Source organism: Staurois parvus, unplaced genomic scaffold (genome assembly GCF_062004578.1).
Source record: "Staurois parvus isolate SC_StPar_1 unplaced genomic scaffold, SC_StPar_1.0 ptg000153l, whole genome shotgun sequence".
NCBI lineage: Eukaryota > Metazoa > Chordata > Amphibia > Anura > Ranidae > Staurois > Staurois parvus.
The window spans coordinates 20,011,093-20,033,427 of record NW_028317949.1 but is presented as its reverse complement, the minus strand read 5'-3'; the positions used below and the strand labels follow the sequence as shown (position 1 = coordinate 20,033,427).

The 22,335-nt window shown below is 41.4% G+C and overlaps 1 protein-coding gene across 1 annotated transcript in view; it reads right to left on the bottom strand.

Annotated features, from left to right (window-relative positions):
- The window catches only part of LOC149463736 (cadherin-6-like), a 483,303-nt gene that overhangs the window by 139,996 nt on the left and 320,972 nt on the right, over nucleotides 1-22,335 (bottom strand). The gene's annotated exons all lie outside the window — the stretch shown is intronic.

Below are 22,335 nucleotides of genomic sequence, written 5' to 3'. Positions count from 1 at the left end.
TCAGTTTTGGAAAATTTGTGCCAATAATGAAAGGAAAAGGAAGGAAGGAAGGAGAAGAGGGAGAGAGGAGGAAGAAGAGGAAAAGAAAGAAAGAAAGAGAGAGAGAGAGAGAGAGAGAGAGAGAGAGAGAGAGAAAGAAAGAAAGAAAGAAAGAAAGAAAGAAAAAGAAAGAGAGAAAGAGAGAGAAAGAAAGAAAGAAAGAAAGAAAGAAAGATAGAAAGAAAGAAAGAAAGAGAGGGAGAAAGAAAGTGAGGGAAGAAAATAGAAGGAAGAAAAAAAGAATGACAGAAAGGAACAGAAGGAGAAAGAAAGTGAACAAGGAAGAAAAAGGGAAGAAAGGAAAGAAGGAGGAAAGGAAAAAAATAAAGAAAAAAAAATAAAGAAAAAAGTCAGAAAGGAAGAGAGGGAGAAAGAAAGTGAGGGAAGAAAATAGAGGGAAGAAAAAAAAAGAATGACAGAAAGGAACAGAAGGAGAAAGAAAGTGAACAAGGAAGAAGGAGGGAAGAAAGGGAAGAAGGAGGAAAGGAAAAAAAGAAAGAAAGAAAAAAAAATAAAGAAAAAAGTCAGAAAGGAAGAGAGGGAGAAAGAAAAGTAAGGGAAGAAAATAGAAGGAAGAAAAAAAGAAAAAAAAAGAAAGAAGGACAGAAAGGAACAGAAGAAGAAAGAAAGTGAGGGAGAAAGGAAGGACGGACGGACGGACAACAGTTTCTTCAAGTCAGGTCATATTAGTGTGATACCCTGACACTTTTCATAAGGACATAGCAAGACAGTATTTGGCTCCAGGGATCCCCCCTCTCCAACTGTCTCTTTGCTATCACATGGAGCAATATCTGTCATCCGCTATAATACCTTCATTTTGTGTGAAGTAAGAGGCAAAGCAATATAATATTTTACTCCTGCTCTTTCCCTCTATGGCAGTGTTCTGTCAACATCTGATTTGCTACTAGCAAACAGTGTAAGAAATCGCATTAATCATGTAAGTGCAGGTATGGAAGAAGAATATCATGTCTGCCTGCCGAGCACAGCTAAAGTTCCTGAGGGCATTAGCTATCATTAAACGCAAGTACTGAAGCCTACATCTAGCTGAAATATTATTTTTTTAAATAAAACTCAATTTGTATAAATATTATTCCTTTATTTTGGTATTAATATTTTGGTATAGACATAGTCAGTTGCAAAAAAAAGCACAAAATGTTAAAAAAAAAAAAAAACTCAACACAAATGAAGCAATCTTTTTTACTACCTAGGGACTGCAATCCCAATTAGAACCAACTGGTAAATAAGTGTGACTGTTATGACTGCTAAGCACCCTGAAATATCTAAAATTTGCATATAAATATTCCATTGCCAAACAATGGACTAAACCAGGCAAATACACATGAATAGGAAGACTATAACATTACAGATATGTAAGGGAGACAAGGACGGGAACGAACAGGCATCGGCACACCGATGACGTCACTTGTAAGTTTTCAATGAGCCAGCACAAGCACACTGAGAGTCCCCACCTACAGACCGACTCTCTCTGATGAGTTTTACGCTTCCATGCTTTTCTATGAAGAACACAATAGAAATGTTGTTAAAAAATACCCACATGTCAAGCCACATACACATACCACCCCTCTGTGATGCGTTTCACCCTTACAGTCTTAGTCGCAGAGGTAAGCCTGTGGATGTGAAATGTGGCAGGCAGGGACAGTCTGTAGGTAGGGCTGTAAAATGATCAAATCATGCAAATCAACACAATAATAGTCCTGAAAAGGTGCTCATTAATTCCTAGTGCCAATGGAATCACTCTGTGGCTGTGAAATTGGGAGAAAGACACCTCACAGGGAACACAGAGAGATACTCATAGTGTAGTATATTACTTCAATTTATTTCAAAAAACCAAGTAAAACATATAATCAGGTGGCAAGTGAAAGTGACCCTCTTAAAGGACGTCCTTGCTCTACCTCAGAAGAAGTGCGTGCGCACGAAACGCGTCAGTGGGGGCTGTGGACATTGTTGACACTACGCCGCCGATGCCATGTGGAGGCCCGGCGGCCACCTATAATTTTAAGAGGGTCAGTGGTTCTCTGTGAGGGGTCTTTCTCCCAATTTCACAGCTACAGAGTGATTTCAATCCCAGCCCTGGTTCCACTGAAGAGGAATATCCTATCCTGGGAGCTTCCTGACCTGCAGGATTTCGTTTTCCCACAAGAGGGCGTTATCGTCATCCATTTCAGCACATATCCATTTTCTGACCAGAGGGAGAGAGGGGAATCTCCAGGATTTCTTACACACATGCGTATTTTAAATGCGCTTCTGGTTAGTTTGCATTCTTTCCATTGGCACTAGGAATTAATGAGCACCTTTTCAGGACTATTATTGTGTTGATTTGCATGATTTGATCATTTTACAGCGCTGCATTTTTATATGTATATGTTTTACTGAGGATATTTATATGCGTTTATCCTGGATGTTCAGCTGCTGTTTCTTTGAGAGCGCTCACTGTGTGTCTTTTACCTATACAGTCTGTAGGTAGGAACTCTCATTGTGCTTGCACTGGCTATATAACGACTTCCTGCAGATGATGACATTGATTTTCTGCTGCCTGTTTGTTTCAATATGGAATACAGAGCACCAATGGGCTCCATATGGCTGGCATCCCATGTGCTTACAGCGGAGAACAAAGAGGATTTGTGGTGTTGGGAGAAGCACCTCATATTTGCACTTCTACTAACAGCATTATCCCAGTATAGGCTGCCTCACAACGAAATGCAAATTTCAAGATTCCATTTTTCCTGTAAAAATATAAAGGGAGTGGTTGTAAACCTTCACATATTCCCAGTGAAGTGACTGGCACCAGGTGATACACAGGGATGAAACAAATCCTCCTACGTACAGTCATGGCCGAAATTGTTGGCACCCTTGATATTTTTCCTGAAAATCAAGTATTTCACACAAAAAAGGTATTGCATTAACACATGTTTTGCTATACACATGTTTATTCCCTTTGTATGTATTGGAACAAATATAAAACAGAGGCAGAAAAGCAAATATGACATAATGTCACACAAAACCCCAAAAATGGGCTGGACAAAAGTATTGGCACCCTTAACTTAATATTTGGTTGCACACCCTTTGGAAAACATAACTGAAATCAGTCGCTTCCTATAACCATCAATAAGCTTCTGACACCTCTCACCCGGAATTTTGGACCACTCTTCCTTTGCAAACAGCTCCAGGTCTCTCTTATTGGAAGGACACCTTTTCCCAACAGCAATTTTAAGATCTCTCCACAGGTGTTCAATGGGATTTAGATCTGGGCTCATTGCTGGCCACTTCAGAACTCTCCAGCGCTTCTTTGCCATCCATTTCTGAGTGCTTTTTGACGTATGTTTGGGGTCATTGTCCTGCTGGAAGACCCAGGATCTTGGACGCAAACCCAGCTTTCTGACACTGGGCCCTACAGTGCGACCCAAAATCCTTTGGTAATCCTCAGATTTCATGATGCCTTGCACACAGTCAAGGCACCCAGTGCCAGAGGCAGCAAAACAACCCCAAAACATCATTGAACCTCCACCATATTTTACCGTAGGTACTGTGTTTTGTTCTTTGTAGGCCTCATTCCGTTTTCGGTAAACAGTAGAATGATGTGCTTTACCGAAAAGCTCTATCTTGGTCTCATCTGTCCACAAGACGTTTTCCCAGAAGGCTTTTGGCTTACTCAAGTACATTTTGGCAAACTGTAGTCTTGCTTTTTTATGTCTCTGTGTCAGCAGTGGGGTCCTCCTGGGTCTCCTGCCATAGCGTTTCATTTCATTTAAATGTCGACGGATAGTTCGCGCTGACACTGATGCTCCCTGAGCCTGCAGGACAGCTTGAATGTCTTTGGAACATGTTTGGGGCTGCTTATCCACCATCCGGACTATTCTGCGTTGCAATCTTTCATCAATTTTCCTCATCCGTCCACGACCAGGGAGATTAGCTACAGTGCCATGGGTTGCAAACTTCTTGATAATGTTGCGCACTGTGGACAAAGGCAAATCTAGTTCTCTGGAGATGGACTTGTAACCTTGAGATTGTTGATATTTTGCCACAATTTTGGTTCTCAGGTCCTCAGACAGTTCTCGTCTCCTCTTTCTGTTGTCCATGCTTAGTGTGGCACAGACAGACACACAATGCAAAGGTTAAGTGAACGTCTCTCCTTTTTATCTGCTTTCAGGTGTGATTTCTATATTGCCCACACCTGTTACTTGCCCCAGGTGAGTTTACAGGAGCATCACATGCTTGTAACATTCTTATTTATCCGCAGTTGTGAAAGGGTGCCAATACTTTTGTCCAGCCCATTTTTGGAGGTTTGTGTGACATTATGTCGAATTTGCTTTCTTTCCTCCCTTTTTTTGTTTTGTCCCAATACACACAAAGGGAATAAACATGTGTATAGCAAAACATGTGTTAATGCAATACGTTTCGTGAGAAATACATGATTTCCTGGAGAAATATCAAGGGTGCCAACAATTTCGGCCATGACTGTAAGTTGTACCTGTTTATCTCCATCATATAGAAGCATGGTACTAAAACCCATAGGGAGTGCTTCACCTGTGCCAAGACCACAACCGGACATGCTGTTGAAACACACATCCAAACAGAGAAAGGTCGGCACCCGAGTATTCAATGCTAATAAAATCTTCTTTATTGCAAACCCATTAGGGACAAAAAGAATCCAATACACAAAAGACAAGTTTCTGCCCTTACGGGCCTTAGCCGTGACTCTATCTGTTTGTCTGCATCCATCTGTCCTCTACATTAGTTCAAAGTGCAGAATTTATACAAGTTCACCAAGCTTCCAGAAAGTAGGGGGTTGAGAGCTGAAGATACACACTGCAGAACAAAGGTCTCCAAACTTTCTAAGCAAAGGGCCAGTTTACTGTCCTTTAGACTTTACAAGGTCCGGACTGTGACCAGTGAGAGTAGAAAATGCCCTGGCATCGATGGGCATAAACAATGCCCCATTATTTGTTTGAATGGAAGGAATTCCCATTGTTGGTATCAATGGGAAGAATAGTGCCCCATCAATGGTTTCAGTGTGAGGAATAGTGCCCCCTCAAGGATGTCAGTTGGTGGAATAATGTCCCAAGGGCCAGAAATAGGAAACCAAGGGCCACAATCAGCCCCCAGGCCATAGCTTGGAGACCACTGCTGCAGAGTTTAGTGAGGGGGAGTTCTGAGAGTTGATTAAAAGGATAGGACACGGCACACAGGAACAGAACTGAAGCTGTTAGCCACAGGCTATGTGCTGGAACTCCCTCCCCTGTTTATTCTTTGGGTGTCATGAAGTAAGAAGTGAGAGAGCAGAAGAACGAGGCAGCAGACAGAAATTACACTTCGTGCTCTGGATTGAGACAAGTACACACTCCAGAGGGATATGCTTTGTTCATATTTTATGCCTGAGGTTTACAGCCACTTTAAAAGCAACATTTTTTAATTAAAATAAAAAAAGATGTTAAATGTACCTGTTCTGTGCTGAAATTGTACAGAATTGTTCCTCTTCATTGGCGGCCCCCACAGGTGCCGTCTGCTCCTTCCTGCGGGTGTCCCCATAACAAACCACATGCTCCATACACATGGATACACAGTGTGGATCAGCCATGCTCCCCACCTAATCGTCACAGGATTTGACTGACAGCGGCAGGAGCCTGTGGCTCCTGTGAGACTAGGAAGTGGGGACAGTGGCACTGCAGCCGGGACAGCGGTGAATCAAGAGAGGAGACAGGTAAATGTGGAGAGGTGGCGGAGGGAAGGCGGAAAAAGTAGTGGCATGTTTTTACCTTAAAGCCGGGAATGCATTATAACCTATACTTATGCACTTTATGTTACTTTATGTAAATTTGAATTACCTATACTGGAAATACCTTTAAACGTGTATGAGGCTTAACATGTGGGTATTTGTAACACATTTTCCATTGTCTTAGTTAATAAACGTTAAACAAATTTTCTACCAAGGCTCTAATATCACTTTTTACACTTCTGGAAGGAACTCACTAATTGCCTGTTTTAACTGTATTAAAATTATCATTTTGCAAATTTGCTTCCATGCCCCCTCCTACCCTGAATGTTCCTGTAAGATGTTAGCCAAAGATGCCTAGCCCACAGATCATATATTTACATATGAAATAGTGATAGTTCTTTAATTGGATTTTCTGAACTCTAACTTGAACCTCTTGATAATATAATGATGAAGAGCTTAATGCATGTAACACTTTAAATATTATCACTTATTCTGTTTGTTTTAATCTGCACAATAATGTATCTTTTCAGCAAATGCATTATTCTGTTTTTTTAACCTGAGACTTTTGCTGGAATAAAACTCAAAATCTTCATACGGTAATGTGTAACCTTACAGTAACATCGAGTGAATTTAGCAAATAAATCTGAATTCCAGAAAGTTGAATAAAAGCACAAAATACAGCTATGCATGCAAGAAAAAACGTTTAAGGCAGGTGTAAAGAAAGGCTGTACAGTAAGAATGCTTTCAAAAATATAGATTGTACCGGTAATTGTTTATTTTTATCAATTTACAAATTACAAAGTGAATGAACAGAAGAAAAATCTAATCAAATCAATATTTGGAGTGACTACCCTTTGGATTCAAAACAGCATCAATTCTTACATGTGTACACTTTTTACACTTGCACAAAGTCAGGAATTATGTAGGATTAGTGTCAGGGCTATGATTAACCAATTATTCCGAGCAGCCGCTAATGATCATCAATTTCATCTGTAGACTTAAACACAGTCATTAACTGAACCAGAAACAGCTGTGTAGGAGGCCTAAAACGGAGGAACAGACAAACTCTGCTACCAAGGTGAGGTTGCAAAGTAACAAGACACACGTTAGTTATATTGCATCAGTAAGGTCCCTCCCAGACAAAGATTTCAAATCAGACTGGGGTTTCAAGATGTGACGTTCAAGCTTATTTGAAGAAGCACAAAGAAACGGGCAACATTGAGGACCATAGACGCAATGGTCGGACAAGGAAACTTAATGCAGCAGATGAAAGATACATTTATTTATTTCAGGTACTTATATAGCGCCATCAATTTACGCAGCGCTTTTACATATATATTGTATTCACATCAGTCCCTAACCCTCAAGGGGTGTACAATCTCCCCAGTCCCCAGAGGAAACCCACACAGGCACAGGGAGAACATGCAAACTCCAGGCAGGTGATGTTGTGGTTGGGATTTGAACCAACGACCAGGGGCGGACTGACAATTCATGGGGCCCCCGGGCAATAGGGGATCATGGGGCCCCTGTGTCCTTGCCCAAACTCAAAATAGCCTATGGAAAAGGTACCAGGGGCATCTAATGGGGCCCCCTACTGACCCAGGGCCCTCGGGCAGTGCCCGAGTTTCCAAATGGTCAGTCTGCCCCTGCCAACGACCCTAGTACTGCCAGGCAGAAGTGCTAACCATTTAGCCACTGTGCTGCCCAGATACATCATGCTTACTTCCCTTCAACATCGTAAGATGTCCATCAGTGCCATTAGCACTGAACTGGCAAAAACTGGTGGGACCCAGGTACACCCATCTACTGTCTGGAGAAGTCTGGCCATAAGTGGTCTTCATGGAACAATTGAGGCCACAAACCCATACCTCTGACATGGAAAAAAGGCTAAGTGACTCAACTATGCATGAAAACAGCAACAGAAAAATAGCAGCAGGTGCTCTGGACTGATGAGTCAAAATTTGAAATATTTGGCTGTAGCAGGAAGCAGTTTGTTTGCAAAGGGCTGGAAAGCAGAACAATAATGAGTGTCTGCAGGCAACAGTGAAGTATGGTGGAGGTTCCTTGCAAATTTGGGACTGCATTTCTGCAAATTGAGTTGGAGATCTGGTCAGGATCAATGGTGTCCTCAATGTTGAGAAATACAGGCAGATACTTATCCATCATGCCATACCATCATGGAGGTGTGAGCTTGGCCCCAAATTTATTCTGCAGCAGGACAATGACCCCAAACTCAATATCTTCAGCATAAAAAAGAACAAGGAGTCTTGGAAGTGATGGTTTGGCCCCCACAGAGCCCTGATCTCAACATCTGTCTGTCTGGGTTTACATGAAGAGACAGAAGGATACAAGACAGTCTACATCCACAGAAGATCTGTGGTTAGTTCTCCAAGATGTGTGGAACAACCTACCTGCTGAGTTCCTTCAAAAATTGTGTGCCTAGAAGAACTGATGTTGTTTTGAAGGCAAAGTATGATCACACCAAATATTGATTTAATTTGGCTTTCTCTTCTGTTCATTTACTTTCTATTTAGTTATTTGATAAAATTAAACTATTAACGCTTCTATTTCTTTTTCACACCTTTTGCACTGTAGTGTAGTGTAAGGTGTTGTATGAATCCCCATGAATTTAATCCCGTTAATATCAGTTGGGCTGCAGCGGCTGCATGGACACAGTTGTTACTTCCAATTTGACCGGCCATATGTCTATAGGTATGTGTCCCCGAACGCACAATGTCTGTGTTCGGGGACACGTGCCTACACTGACACGAAGATGTCAAATTGGGAGTAGTGGCTGTGTCTGTGCAGTCACTGCATCCCAATAGACAGGAATGGGATTACCTTCATGTGGATGCACACAGCACCTGTGCAGGCCAAACAAGGCCCTCTCATGTGTGAATGAGGCCTAATACTGCATATTTTTAAAGGGGATATTTCAGATACCATAACATACTGTTACAGTTTTCTGTAAAAAAAATATAATTTTATTATAGATATTAAATTACAGACATACTGTATATATTACTAATCTAAACTATGCAAAATTCCAGAACAAACCCCACTGTTCATGTGTTAAACATCACTTTAACTTATATACAGTACTCATCCTGCTATTTGTATATAATTGTACAGTGTTTCAACTGGAAAACAGCATGACGGAGAACCAAATGAGCCAAGACTGTACGCATTTTATTAAGGCATACGTCAACCTTTTCAGGAATGCACTAGGGGGGTGGTCGCTTTCTAAAATTTATATAACAGATAATAAATGACTATCCAATTTAAACTTACAGAGATACTAAAATTTGCCTTATAAAACAATAGGCATGCCAGGATGGGGGGACCATAATGAGGGATTCCATGAGAGGCACTCATATCTTAATAATTTCTAGAATGTACCAAAGTATCAAAAGGATATTACTGCATGCAGCTACTGTTACATATGAGCCCATGTTGCAAACAAATATGCCAACTTACCCCCAGACAAAAATTGTTTTGTGTTGAATATGTGCTATATCAATGATAACAAGGTTAGTGAAAAAGTGGAAAGAGCAGGGGGGCTCCATTAGTCCCTCCCAGGGGCGGACTGACCATTTGGAAACTCGGGCACTGCCTGAGGGCCCGGGGTCAGTAGGGGGCCCCATGAGATGCCCTTGGTACCTTTTTCATAGGCTTTTTTGAGTTTGGGCAAGGACACAGGGGCCCCATGATCCCCTATTGCCTGGGGGCCCCATGAGTTGTCAGTCTGCCCCTGACTGGTACCTTTTTCATAGGCTTTTTTGAGTTTGGGCAAGAACACCGGGGCCCCTTGATCCCCTATTGCCCGGGGGCCCCATGAGTTGTCAGTCCGCCCCTGCCTGGTACCTTTTTCGTAGGCTTTTTTGAGTTTGGGCAAGGACACAGGGGCCCCATGATCCCCTATTGCCCGGGGGCCCCATGAGTTGTCAGTCTGCCCCTGGTCCCTCCCCACACGCTATTCCAACAAAACTCCCTTCCTGTTGTGCAGAGATCTACAAAATATATAAATATAAGATAAAATACTGTGACTGAACATAATGGGGTTTATTTACTAAAACTGGGGAGTGCAAAATCTGGTGCAGTTGTACATGGTAACCAATCAGGGTCCAACTTCAGCTTCAATATTCTTTAGCAAGAAACATACATTCCACATTAATAATTATGCTACCAAAATTAGTGTTTGTTGTAAATTGCCTCCTGCATTGTTCCAGTTTCTTTTTTTTTGGAGGCTGCCATTTTGTTGAATTCCAGAGTCCCTGAGCAGAAATAAATCTTTAGGCCTCATGTCCACTGCTGCTCCTAAATGTGAGTTTAGGAGCTTTTGGGTTTTTTTGCCAAAGCCCCTGAACTCAACTCAATACAATCCTAAGTGTCCATGCATACATAGGCTTTTATCAGAGTTTAGCAGCAGCAGAGTTTAGGGGCAGTTAAATGTCCCTCTCCTGAACACATACAAATCACATTCAGAAGAGGAAGACTTTGTCCAAAAAATTCCAAACACGGCAAAAATGAGAGAAGAGGCTTGACTGCTTTAACCATACAGCAGAAGCAGGCTTTGCTCCAATTTGGGAATGAGCCATGGTTTGTGGTATTAGGGTATTTGTGTGCAACGGCTCAGTGAGGCTGACGCCATTATGGATGAATTGTTACATGCCGACTCTTGTTTTATGGATATGCGCATTATTCTCCTCTGAAATGTGAGTGTATGACATTTTAATCAATAAATGGTCTTAAGCTTTTTTTACACTACGGAGTGTGCTTGATTTACATGAGTAATGGAATGTTAAACATTGCGGCCATCTGTGAATACGGATATCTCTGATCCATAAAGGAGTGCCCATTGTGGAGATTTGGGGTCCACACATAACACCAAAAAAAGAATGTTATGACCACCCCGGAAAAAGAGGGGTCATATGGAGTCAGTAAGCGAGCATTCCATCTGTCACTTTGGGTGAAGGTGCTTACGGGTTACATCACTGAGTTTTTGGGATCCTAGATGGATTGCACTTCAAATTTCTGTCACATCACTTATCACTTTGGATTTGGACCTTTTTCTTTATAATTTTTTATTTCCTTATAATTTTTTATTTCCTTTTTTCTTAACTCTTTGTCTTTTATCTTTATACTGTATACACTCATATATATTGGGATATATTATTTTTGATAAGAATATGTGTAGTTCAGTCATAATTTACATCAAATTTTTTTTTGTATTTTGTATGTACTTATTATTGATTTAATATGGTTAGTCACACAGGTATTTTCAGGAAATTTTGGTAATGGTTTTGGGTTGAGCACAACACAACACAACACAACACTACAAATATTAATTTCAGTGGCAAGTACTCTGGCCAATGAAATGTATAAATGCCCAAGCGCTAAATGAGGCTAAACGCATATCTACATTTGCATACATTTTTGCTGTGTTTTTGCTGCCAGCAGAGCTAAAAACTATGACAGTAACAGTGTACATGTAGCCATAGGCTGCCAGCAGATCAACCTCTACAAATTTGGCACAGTGCCAAAAAATAGAGAGCAACTGAGCATTTCCAGACCAAGGTGAGACAGTGTATTACTGGATTTTAAAAAGTATAGACACTTACAGTATTTTTAATGTATTACATAGCTATACCTGGGACCAGCCTGAAGTAATCTGGCAAGAATTAATTTTTGGACCAAAGTTCCACTTTAAGCTTTGACAAAAAAAATGGAAGCTGATTGGCATCTATGTACAGCTGCACCAAATTTTGCACTCTTTAGTTTTAGCAAATCAACCCTAATATGTTCATGCAGTCCCAGGGCAATACATCCTCTGAAGGGTCCCCAAATTCCCCATCACCACTATTAAAATGTTCAGGTGGAAGTTTAAAACTTTTGCAGCTGTAACAGTCCTTGGGTCACCAGCAAGCCAACAAAAAAAGGGTCATCTTGGAAACGGCCTTCCATTATACTGTATGTCCCTCCAGTAATGTGGCCATTATTCCCCAGTACCAACACACTTTGCAGATATGAACATAATGTAGAAATATAAAGGAAGCCTTTTTACTGAACTATAAACCTGGCTAAATAAGACATACAACTCTACATTGTGCTGTTTTGGATTTTAGAACTGTACAGACTAGGACTTTTCAAATCCCACACCAATGAGTGAGCTAAATATCAAGAATACAAGTGGGAGAACATTTTAAACTAATCTACCTCTGACAGCTCTGCAATACATTGACCTAGCCAGCCTCCAATTTGTGTATATAGCCAGTTAGGAAATGTGATAATACGCCTCCAGTTTATCTAACATTCCTGATTTAAATGATGTTTTTGAATTCGGCAGAAATATATATCAGCTTTCTACAAATTCTTTCTATATGCCAGATTTTATGTCAACATAGCTACATCTATACACAGTTGTATTAGTTTTATGCATCAACATTTTCCTATGAAGGTTCTGCGTAGGATGACGTCTCTGTGTGTTATCACGATCCACCTGTATAAACCATTGCCTTGTAACAAATGACACTCTTTAATTATGCTGGATTGTGCAACTGATCCAATTTCTATGAGTGCTCAAGGATGTAGCAGATTGTGACATATGGAATGTTGCATATTAACTTGCCTGCCAATTCAATTATTAACCTCCTTTTGCCGAGGAGGAAGACTGGTGATAGGTTAGCCTCACACCCTTCCAGGTTGTGGTTTATGCATTTTTCAGGTGCATTTTGTATGTTTTCACGCAAGCTTTTTTTTGTTACATGTTTTTGATGCATTTTAGGCCTTATGCACACAGGGCATTTTTTTGAAGTCACTTTTCGGTGCATCAGGTATTTTTTTCTACTGCTTCCAAACAGCCCTCTATGTTATTCTATATGTCCATGCACACAAGACTTAGCTTTTAGTAGCAGTAGCGTTTGCCAGCAGGAAAAAAACCCAGGGCCAGTGCATCCAGGAGCAGCAGCACTTTGGCAGAAAAAAAAGCTTGACATGGCTAAACGCACCTAAACGCGCCTAAACGCGTCTAAATGCTAGGCGCGTTAGCGCCTGAGCGTTAATTCATTTCAGTGTCCAGAATAAATTATTATTCTGGTCAATGAAATAACGCCCAACAGCTTGATGCTTGTAAAAGCGCCAGACGTTGTTTCTGCAAAAACGCTGCTCCCAGGAGGACAGCTTCTAGGGGAGGTTTTTTTTACGTTTTGGGGATGTGTTAGGGTTGTTAGAGGGAGGTGTTTGTTATCATGCTAGAAAACACACCAAAAAACACAACAAGCTACATGCAAAAAAGTCTCTGCACCTTTCCAAAAACCGCACTGCTGGAAGCTGCATAGATTTGAATGTGGCCTATAGGAACTAATGTAGAACAGACAAATCTGCAAATGCTCTGAAAAACGCATAGGTGTGAACCTAGCCTTAAAGAGAATTGCTTCTTGATATAAAATCCACCTTAAGACGTTCAGTTAGGGCCCGTTCACACTAGAACGCAGTGCAGGAAACCCGCGTTGTGTGCTGCTTTCCCGCACTACATTCAAATCACCCTTGCAATCTGCAGCGGGTGTCAGTGCAAAGTTAACAACACCCCAAATGCAGGTCGCAAACATAAATACCATGCGATCTGGATGCAGTCAGTTTCCAAAAGCAGTGCATGCACTACTTCTTGTGCAGTGCGATTTCAGCCTATTCAAAATGAATGGGCTAATATTGCACTGCACAGATCTGCATGTGAAATGCACAGAAACATGCAGCTCGTTCCTATGTGGTCTGCAAGAAGTTCCTAGTGTGAATGGGCCCTTAAGAACCACAGAATTGGATCAGAAGATCTACACTATAAGCACCAGCTTCTGAACTTTTAAACATTTCTATTTCTTGGGAAAAAAAAGAACTACATTTTATATCATTTGTACTGAAGCTATCAAAGCAACAAAAAAGCTATGCAACTAGCATTTTCAAAAGCCAGAATATACCAGCCAATACTAGGCTCAAATAGGAATAACCGCCAGTGAGACATAACAAGTTATTAGGGATCATATGTAATTAGCATACCCATACATTAAAGAGAATGCAGAAAAAAAAGTTCTTTTCCAAGGTGTTATTTGTGTTAACATAGAGAACTGTTATAAATGAATCTGTGCGATAAAGCAGTACTAAACTCAAATAAAAAAACTAGTATATGAGAGCTTACCAGTTCTTAAATGTTGCAGCTCTTTTTTTTGTTTACTGTGGTGGCTCTTTTTTTTGTTTACTGTGGTGGCTCTTTTTTTTGTTTATTGTGGTGGCTCTTTTTTTTGTTTACTGTGGTGGCTCTTTTTTTTTGTTTATTGTGGTGGCTCTTTTTTTTGTTTATTGTGGTGGCTCTTTTTTTTTGTTTATTGTGGCGGCTCTTTTTTTTTGTTTATTGTGGCGGCTCTTTTTTTTGTTTATTGTGGTGGCTCTTTTTTTTGTTTATTGTGGTGGCTCTTTTTTTTGTTTATTGTGGTGGCTCTTTTTTTTGTTTATTGTGGCGGCTCTTTTTTTTTGTTTATTGTGGTGGCTCTTTTTTTTGTTTATTGTGGTGGCTCTTTTTTTTGTTTATTGTGGTGGCTCTTTTTTTTTGTTTATTGTGGCGGCTCTTTTTTTTTGTTTATTGTGGTGGCTCTTTTTTTTTGTTTTTTGTGGTGGCTTTTTTTTTTGTTTTTGTGGAGGCTCTTTTTTTTTGTTTATTGTGGTGGCTCTTTTTTTTGTTTATTGTGGCGGCTCTTTTGTTTTGTTTATTGTGGTGGCTCTTTTTTTTTGTTTTTTGTGGAGGCTCTTTTTTCTTGTTTATTGTGGTGGCTCTTTTTTTTTGTTTATTGTGGTGGCTCTTTTTTTTGTTTATTGTGGCGGCTCTTTTTTTTTGTGGCGGCTCTTTTTTTTGTTTATTGTGGCGGCTCTTTTTTTGTTTATTGTGGCGGCTCTTTTTTTTTGTGGCAGCTCTTTTTTTTGTTTATTGTGGTGGCTCTTTTTTTTTGTTTATTGTGGCGGCTCTTTTTTTTTGTTTATTTTCACCTGACGATATGACAAAGGACACACTCCCTGTCCTAGGGAGTCTGCATTCTGGATGGAAGAGCAACTGAGACACCTTTGGACAGCAGCATTGTTAATCTGGGAGAAAGGGCAGTTTTACACTTGCAGATTTAGACGAACTTGACTGACAATTAAAGCAGAATGCCAGCTAACAGCAGTTTCAGCAAACAGTTTATTTTTTTTTCCCTTTTGGGATACATGTTTTACATAAGTAAATAAAAGCTGATCACTGTAAGCACCCCTGTCAGTGTTAAATGGTTTGTCTCAACCTGCTAACTGCCACTTTTGCTGGACAGTTTGGTTTGTTGTAAAGATGCCTCATACCTAACACCCACCACATTTTAGAATTGGTAAGAAGCAATATACATATTTTGTTTGGGGTTCAATATCAATTTTGTGCTCTCTCCTGTTTAACCTCTTCCCCACCGGCGCCCAGTGATTACCGAGGATTTCCGACGGGGAGGAGGGCTGCTTTGTTTACTATCAGTCCTCCACCCTATCAGCTCAGGCACAGCACAGCCATCCAGAGCAGTGTGCTTACAGTGAAGCACCAACACACCGCCCTCCAGTAAAACACTCCCAGCACACAGTTAACTCTTTGATCACCCCTCATGTTAACTCCTTCCTGCCCAGTGCCATTAGTACAGTGTCAGTGCTTTTCTTTAGCACAGATCACTGTATTGGTGTCACTTGGGGTGTCAGTGACACCAAGTAAGTTCCCCCCCTTGTCAAAATGCTCGCCTCAGTCCTGCTATAAGTTGCTGATTACCGCCTTTACTAGTAAAGAAATTCCAGTATATGCACCGCCATTTGTAAACACTATAACTTTCACGTAAAACAATTCATTTACACGTATTGGGATTTTTTTCAGCAAAGACATGTAGCAGAATACATTTTGGCCTAAATTTATGATGGAATTAGATTTTTTCAATTTTATTACTGGACATATTTAATAGCAAAAAGTCCAAAATATTGTTTTTTTTTTCTCAAAATTGTGGGTCTTCTTTTTTAATACTGCAAAAAATAAGAATGCACAGGTGATCAAATACCACCAAAAGAAAACTCAATTTGTGGGGAAAAAAGGACTTTAATTTAATTTGGGTGCAACTTTGCATGATCGCGCAATTGTCAGTTAAAGTAACGCAGCGCCGTAACACAAAAAATGGCCTGGTCAGGAAGGAGGGTAAATCCTCAGGAGGGCAAGTGGTTAAAGAAATGTGGAAATCATTGCTAAACTCTTGCTGAAAATATTAGTTGCTTGGTTGTTTTGGCTGCTTCATTATTTGACCTAGATTGACCATACAGATCAAGATAATTTTAAAGATTATGTAAACCTAACATTCCCTATTCCTTATATGTGCCTGCTGTACCATGTACTTGTATGTAAAATAATCCTGTTCTCTTTTTTTATTGCTTAATTTGTGTGAAATCCTTGGTGTTCCTGCCAGTCCTTCTGTTTTCCTAAAAACTGGCCACACTAGGCATGAGAGCATATCCATCCCAGTGTAGTCAGTTTTCTGGCTGTACTGAGAACTCAGCCTGCTCTCCTCCAATGATCAGACTTGTTCTGAAACTCCCCCTGCACAGCCATTCACTGGGAAGTTCAGTGTGCTGCTGTTTCTCGACCATGAGCTCTATATGCAACTGAGAAAAGAGGGAAAAAAAGGATATTTATAATTTTGTTTATGTATACACAAATGGTTTACCTTTCATTTCCAATTTTTATCTGAATGAGTTAATTTACAAGGTGAGGGTTCACATATACTTTAAGTCGAACGTTCTTACTGTCATACTTATTTATACCAGTGATTCCAGATTGTGTAGTAAGAACATTAGCATGACAGCTAACAATGTCACGGGGAAGCCTCCGTGTTCCATGTTCGTGAAATGACATTTTTTCCGTAGGCTGTGTACACATGAGCTTCAGCTTGTATAGAGCAGAGTGTACAGCAAGATAATAAAAATATATTGCAAAGCTCCCAGAAAGCTTGCTGCACAATGAAATCTAAAGGCCTTAAAGTGGAATATGAAGACAGATGTGTGTAGAAGTGGGGGGATGGAGGGAGGGTGGTGGGTGCAGAAGTCAGAATCCAGGAGGAGGGGTGGAACTGAGATGTTGCACACTGTGCATAGTACAGCCCTAAACCCTGGACTCTATATGTAGTGCACACCTTAACCCTGCACTCTGTACATGGCACACCCCTAAATCCTGCACTCTGTACGTAGCACACCCCTAAATCCTGCACTCTATATGTAGCGTACCCTGAAAACCTGCAATCTGAATGTAGAGCCCCCCTAAACCCTGAACTCTGTACATGGCACACCCCTAAACCCTGTACTCTGTACGTAGCACACCCCTAAATCCTGCACTCTGTACGTACCACACTCCTAAATCCTGCACTCTATATGTAGTGTACCCTGAAAACCTACAATCTGAATGTAGAGCCCCCCTAAACCCTGAACTCTGTACATAGTGCACCACTAAACCCTGCACTCTGTACATGGCACACCCCTAAACCCTGTACTCTGTACGTACAACACCCTTAGGTCCTGCACTCTGTACGTACCACACTCCTAAATCCTGCACTCTATATGTAGCGCACCCTGAAAACCTGCAATCTGAATGTAGAGCCCCCCTAAACCCTGCACTCTGTACATGGCACACCCCTAAACCCTGTACTCTATACGTATAACACCCCTAAATCCTGCACTCTGTACGTACCACACTCCTAAATCCTGCACTCTATATGTAGCGCACCCTGAAAACCTGCAAACTGAATGTAGAGACCCCCTAAACCCTGAACTCTGTACATAGTGCACCACTAAACCCTGCACTCTGTACATAGCTTACCCCTACACCCTGCACTCTGTATGTGGCACACCCCTAAACCCTATGCTCTGTATGTGGCACACCCCTAAACCTTGCGCTCTGTATGTAGCACACCCCTAAACCCTGCACTCTGTATGTAGTCCACTCCTAAACCTTGCACTCTACATGTAATGCACCTCTAAACCCTGCACAAAGCAAACTCCTAAACACTGCACTCTGTACGTGGTGCACCCCTAAACCCTGAACTCTGTACATAGCACACCCTTAAACCCTGCAGTCTCTACATAGCATACCCTTAAACCCTGCACTCTGCACGTAGCACACACCTAAACCCTGCACTCTGTATGTAGCACACCCCTAAACCCAGCACTTTGTACATAGTCCACTCCTAAATCCAGAACTCTTTACGCAGTGCACCCCTAAACCCTGCAAGCTATCTGCAGCACACCTTTAAACCCTGCACTCTGCACGTAGCACACCCCTAAACCTTGCACTCTGCACATAGAGAACTCCTAAACTCTGAACTCTGCATGTAGCACACCCCTAAACTCTGCACTCTGCACATAGAACTCCTAAACCCTGCACTCTGTACGTGGCACGCCCATAAACCCTGCACTCTGTATATAGAACACACCTAAACCCTGCTCTCTGTATGTAGCACACCCCTAAACCCGGCATTCTGTACGTAGTCCACACCTAAAACCAGCACTCTATATGCAGTGCACCCCTAAACCCTGCACATTATACATAGCACACCCCTTAAACCTGCACTTCATGCAAAGAGCACTTCTAAACCCTGCACTCTGTACGTAGCGTACCCCTAAACTCTGCACTTTGTCTATATCACCCCCCAAAACTCTGGTGATACCTAGTGTAGCAATCGTGCACACAGAGATGGATGCGATCATCCATTTTGCCCCAAACCCTCCATCTTGTTTCTTTCTCTCCCTCTTTCCTCATCCCCCCTCCCTCTCTGTTGAATGACATGTGGTCTGTTTGATGCAGAGTTCAAAAAGGCATAAAGCCCCAGCGGGAGAGCTCATGGCTATAAACCCCAGTTAGCCTGGCCCCCAGATGTCTGCGAGACTCTGCTTGGAGAAGGATCGTAAAACCATAAACCAGTCCTTCAGTGAGCCTCAAAGGCATTCCAGATAAGCCATAAAGCAGACATCACATCCAACATCCACTGTCCCCTATGATTACATATCTTGGACTACGAAAGACGTACATAAAAACCAGTCATATATTCAGATCGGTCTCTTTAATACAAGTCGTCTGATATATTACATCCCCTAGCTGATATCAACAGGAGAGCAGAAAATTATATCTCCTTAACCATCCCAGCAGATATGTCATATTTCATATGTAGACGTTCAGCAGATAATTCTGCGTATTAATCTACTAGTGGCAAGGCTGCTAAATGCACCGAGAGTAAGTTATGAACCATTACATCAACTGTGAGGGTTTTTGGTTCTAGCTTGGGTCTCCGCCCCCACACCCCTCCCCAAATGAGGCAATTGGTTCTCTGCTTCAGGGAGACACCCTGCTAAGTTACTAGAAAAAGGCTGTTATGCTTGGAGTTAAGCTAAGCTGAGTTGAGTTAAGTTGAAGATTCTGCCTTTTAACATCGGAACTAACTCTGGGAGATAAAGCACCCTTTTGGGTCAGGAAACTTGATCTGCTTAAACCAGGACGTTTGGCAAGTACTTTATCTATCTAAATTCCTTTCTGTTATCTCTTTTCTGTGCTATTGCTCTCTGTATATTTATATATATATATTGGCTACATCTTTTTTCTGTAAATATTTTTATTACACTCTTTTGACCTTTTAGTAATAAATCTTACTTTCTGAAAGTGTTGAACTGTTTCTAAAGCTCTTTATGCAATCTAAGAACCCCTGCCTCTGAAGAGCGCTACTGTGTGTGTTTAAACCTCTGTATAACCTGCCTGCGGTGACGGTGGTATACAGATGATTATTCAACCATCATAGTGTTATTGCTGATATTGCCAAGTTTACTCTTTCTCTGTACAAAAAGGAGGTGGTGGCAGTGTGAAGGGTTAATTGCGTAATTAACCTGAACCAGTAACAATCGCTCCCAGGCTGCAAGTACATAGATTGTGGTCCATTAGCTGGAAAATTTTTGTGCAGGGTGCAGCTGGGCGTGGCATTGTTACGCACGTGACAGCGCAGTTTTAGATTGGCTAGTCCTTCGGCCACGAGTTTGGTGAGAAGGGCTGGGGTCTGACGCTGCGATCATCACACCTAGTCTTACAGAAACAGCCAGCCCTTTGAGGGCAATCATACTGCTGATGCAGCCCCCGGTCAATTTGAGTTAGACACCCCTGGCATAGTACCACTAGAGATGTTTAATAAATATCTTAGTGTTTCAGCAATCACATTTTTTTTTAACAAAAAGATTTAGGCTCTAAAGTTCAGCTGATTACAAAGTTAGAAAAGCAAAAAGACAAACCAAAGGAAAAGATCCAGACCACAAACTCATCAATGTATATGGACAAATCAATTCATGTCAACCCAAACTAGCTTTTATGTTCTTGCTCATTGAACTATTTCTTGACACTGAATGTCCTGGTATAGCTTCTTGCAATATTTCATAGCACATCTGTATCTGCTGATGGCATTCACAGCGTCTGTTATTTCTTCCTATAAACAGTCACTGCTGTCTTAGTTGACAGTCATCCAAATAAATGTTAAAAATAAAGGATGATTTTTTTTTCATGCAGACTACATATTCTATTTCAGAAAATGTCAAATTTTTGTACAACGAACATATATTGAATTGACAAGCTGTGGATGCACAAAAAGTCAAGTTCTGCTCAGATGGGGTTGATGTCCAGCTTTGCGGAGCGATTGCTGGTAGCTCACAAGCTGCTTCTACTGGTGTTTCTCATGGCTGGGCTTATGGTTCTTTTTGTGGCTCTAGTGACATGAGCTCATAGCTCTGCTGCTTGTTCTCTTGGAGTATGTGATTCTATTGATGGTACTGAGTGCTGGACTTGTGGTTATGCTTGTGACAGTGGTGACATGAGTGGTGATAATTCTGTTTGTGAACTAGTGGATAGGCTCAGAGCTCTGTTGCTTGATCTGCTGGAGCTTCTTAGGCTCCATGTACACGGGACGTTTGGAAAACACTTCTGAATGATGGAAACTGACTGCTGGAAAACATAGGTTAAAAAACATCTGTTTAGCCCCATTTGCATACTGCGTTTATGCGCGTTTGTCTTTAGAATTGTTTTTTAAAGATAATATCAGGAGACCTTCCAAAATGCCCAGAATGCACTGAAAAACAGTAAAAAATTAACTATTTCAGACATTTTGAGAGAAATAGAGAGAGCAGAAGCAGAGATAGCATTGTGTGTTGAGATTACCTATCTTTTCTGGTTGTATTGACTATAGATCCCATCATGAGTATAATGCAGCACGTTCTACCATTTTTCCCTTCATGCAACACCTGGAACTGACTGCGCTGGTGTACCAGGTCCATTTGAATACATGGAAAACACTTTGCATGCATTTCTGATGATGAAAAAAGGCTCTGGGTGGCATTTGGATATGGAACAGTTAAAAAACTCTTCTAAACGCAATCGCTTAGTCGCGTTTACAAGCATTTGGCGTTTGAAACGCTGATAAAATCTACTCCTGAACGCAAGTTTGATGCGTTCAAAAAATGACTGTAAACTCAACTTCCTGTAAATGACTGTAAACGACATAGTGCACATGGACACATAGGAAAAGATTAGGGAGACTTCAGGGGCTGCTGAAAAAAAACAGAAAAGCTTCTAAATGTGAGTTTATCAGCTGCAGTGTACATGAGCCCTTATTCTGTTAAAGGTACTGGCTGCTGGCCTTATGGCTCTGCTTGTGACTGTAGTGATAGTTAAAGTGCTTGTAAACCTCAGACATGAAATATGAACAAAGCACATCCCTCTATAACAGCAATGGGCAAACTACGGCCCGCGGGCCGTATACGGCCCGGCGGACCTTTTAATCCAGCCCGCGGAGCTAGGCTCCTCTCACAGTCCGCCCTGAAGACCGGTGTAGCATGAAAATCTGTCTCCTATGAGGATCTGTCCCCCTCGACGTATCTGCGCATGTGCCGGAGATCGCCGATCGGCTGCTAATGCCTGAAACTGGCACATGCGCAGATACGTCGAGGGGGACAGATCCTCATAGGAGATAGCTACACCGGAACGGCGCGGGAACACGGCGAGAGGAACGCGCGGAGCAAAGGTAAGTGAATTGACACAGGGGGGACTTGGGGACTTAATATGGGGGATGAATTAATATGGGGAATGAATTACTATATGGGGGATGAATTACTATGGGGGATGAATTACTATATGGGGGATGAATTACTATATGGGGTTGAATTACTATGGGGGATGAATTACTATATGGGGGATGAATTACTATATGGGGGATGAATTACTATGGGGGATGAATTACTATATGGGGGATGAATTACTATGGGGGATGAATTACTATGGGGGATGAATTACTATATGGGGGATGAATTACTATAGGGGGGATGAATTACTATATGGGGGATGAATTACTATGGGGGATGAATTACTATGGGGGATGAATTACTATATGGGGGATGAATTACTATGGGGGATGAATTACTATATGGGGGATTAATTACTATGCTTACTATGGGGGAAT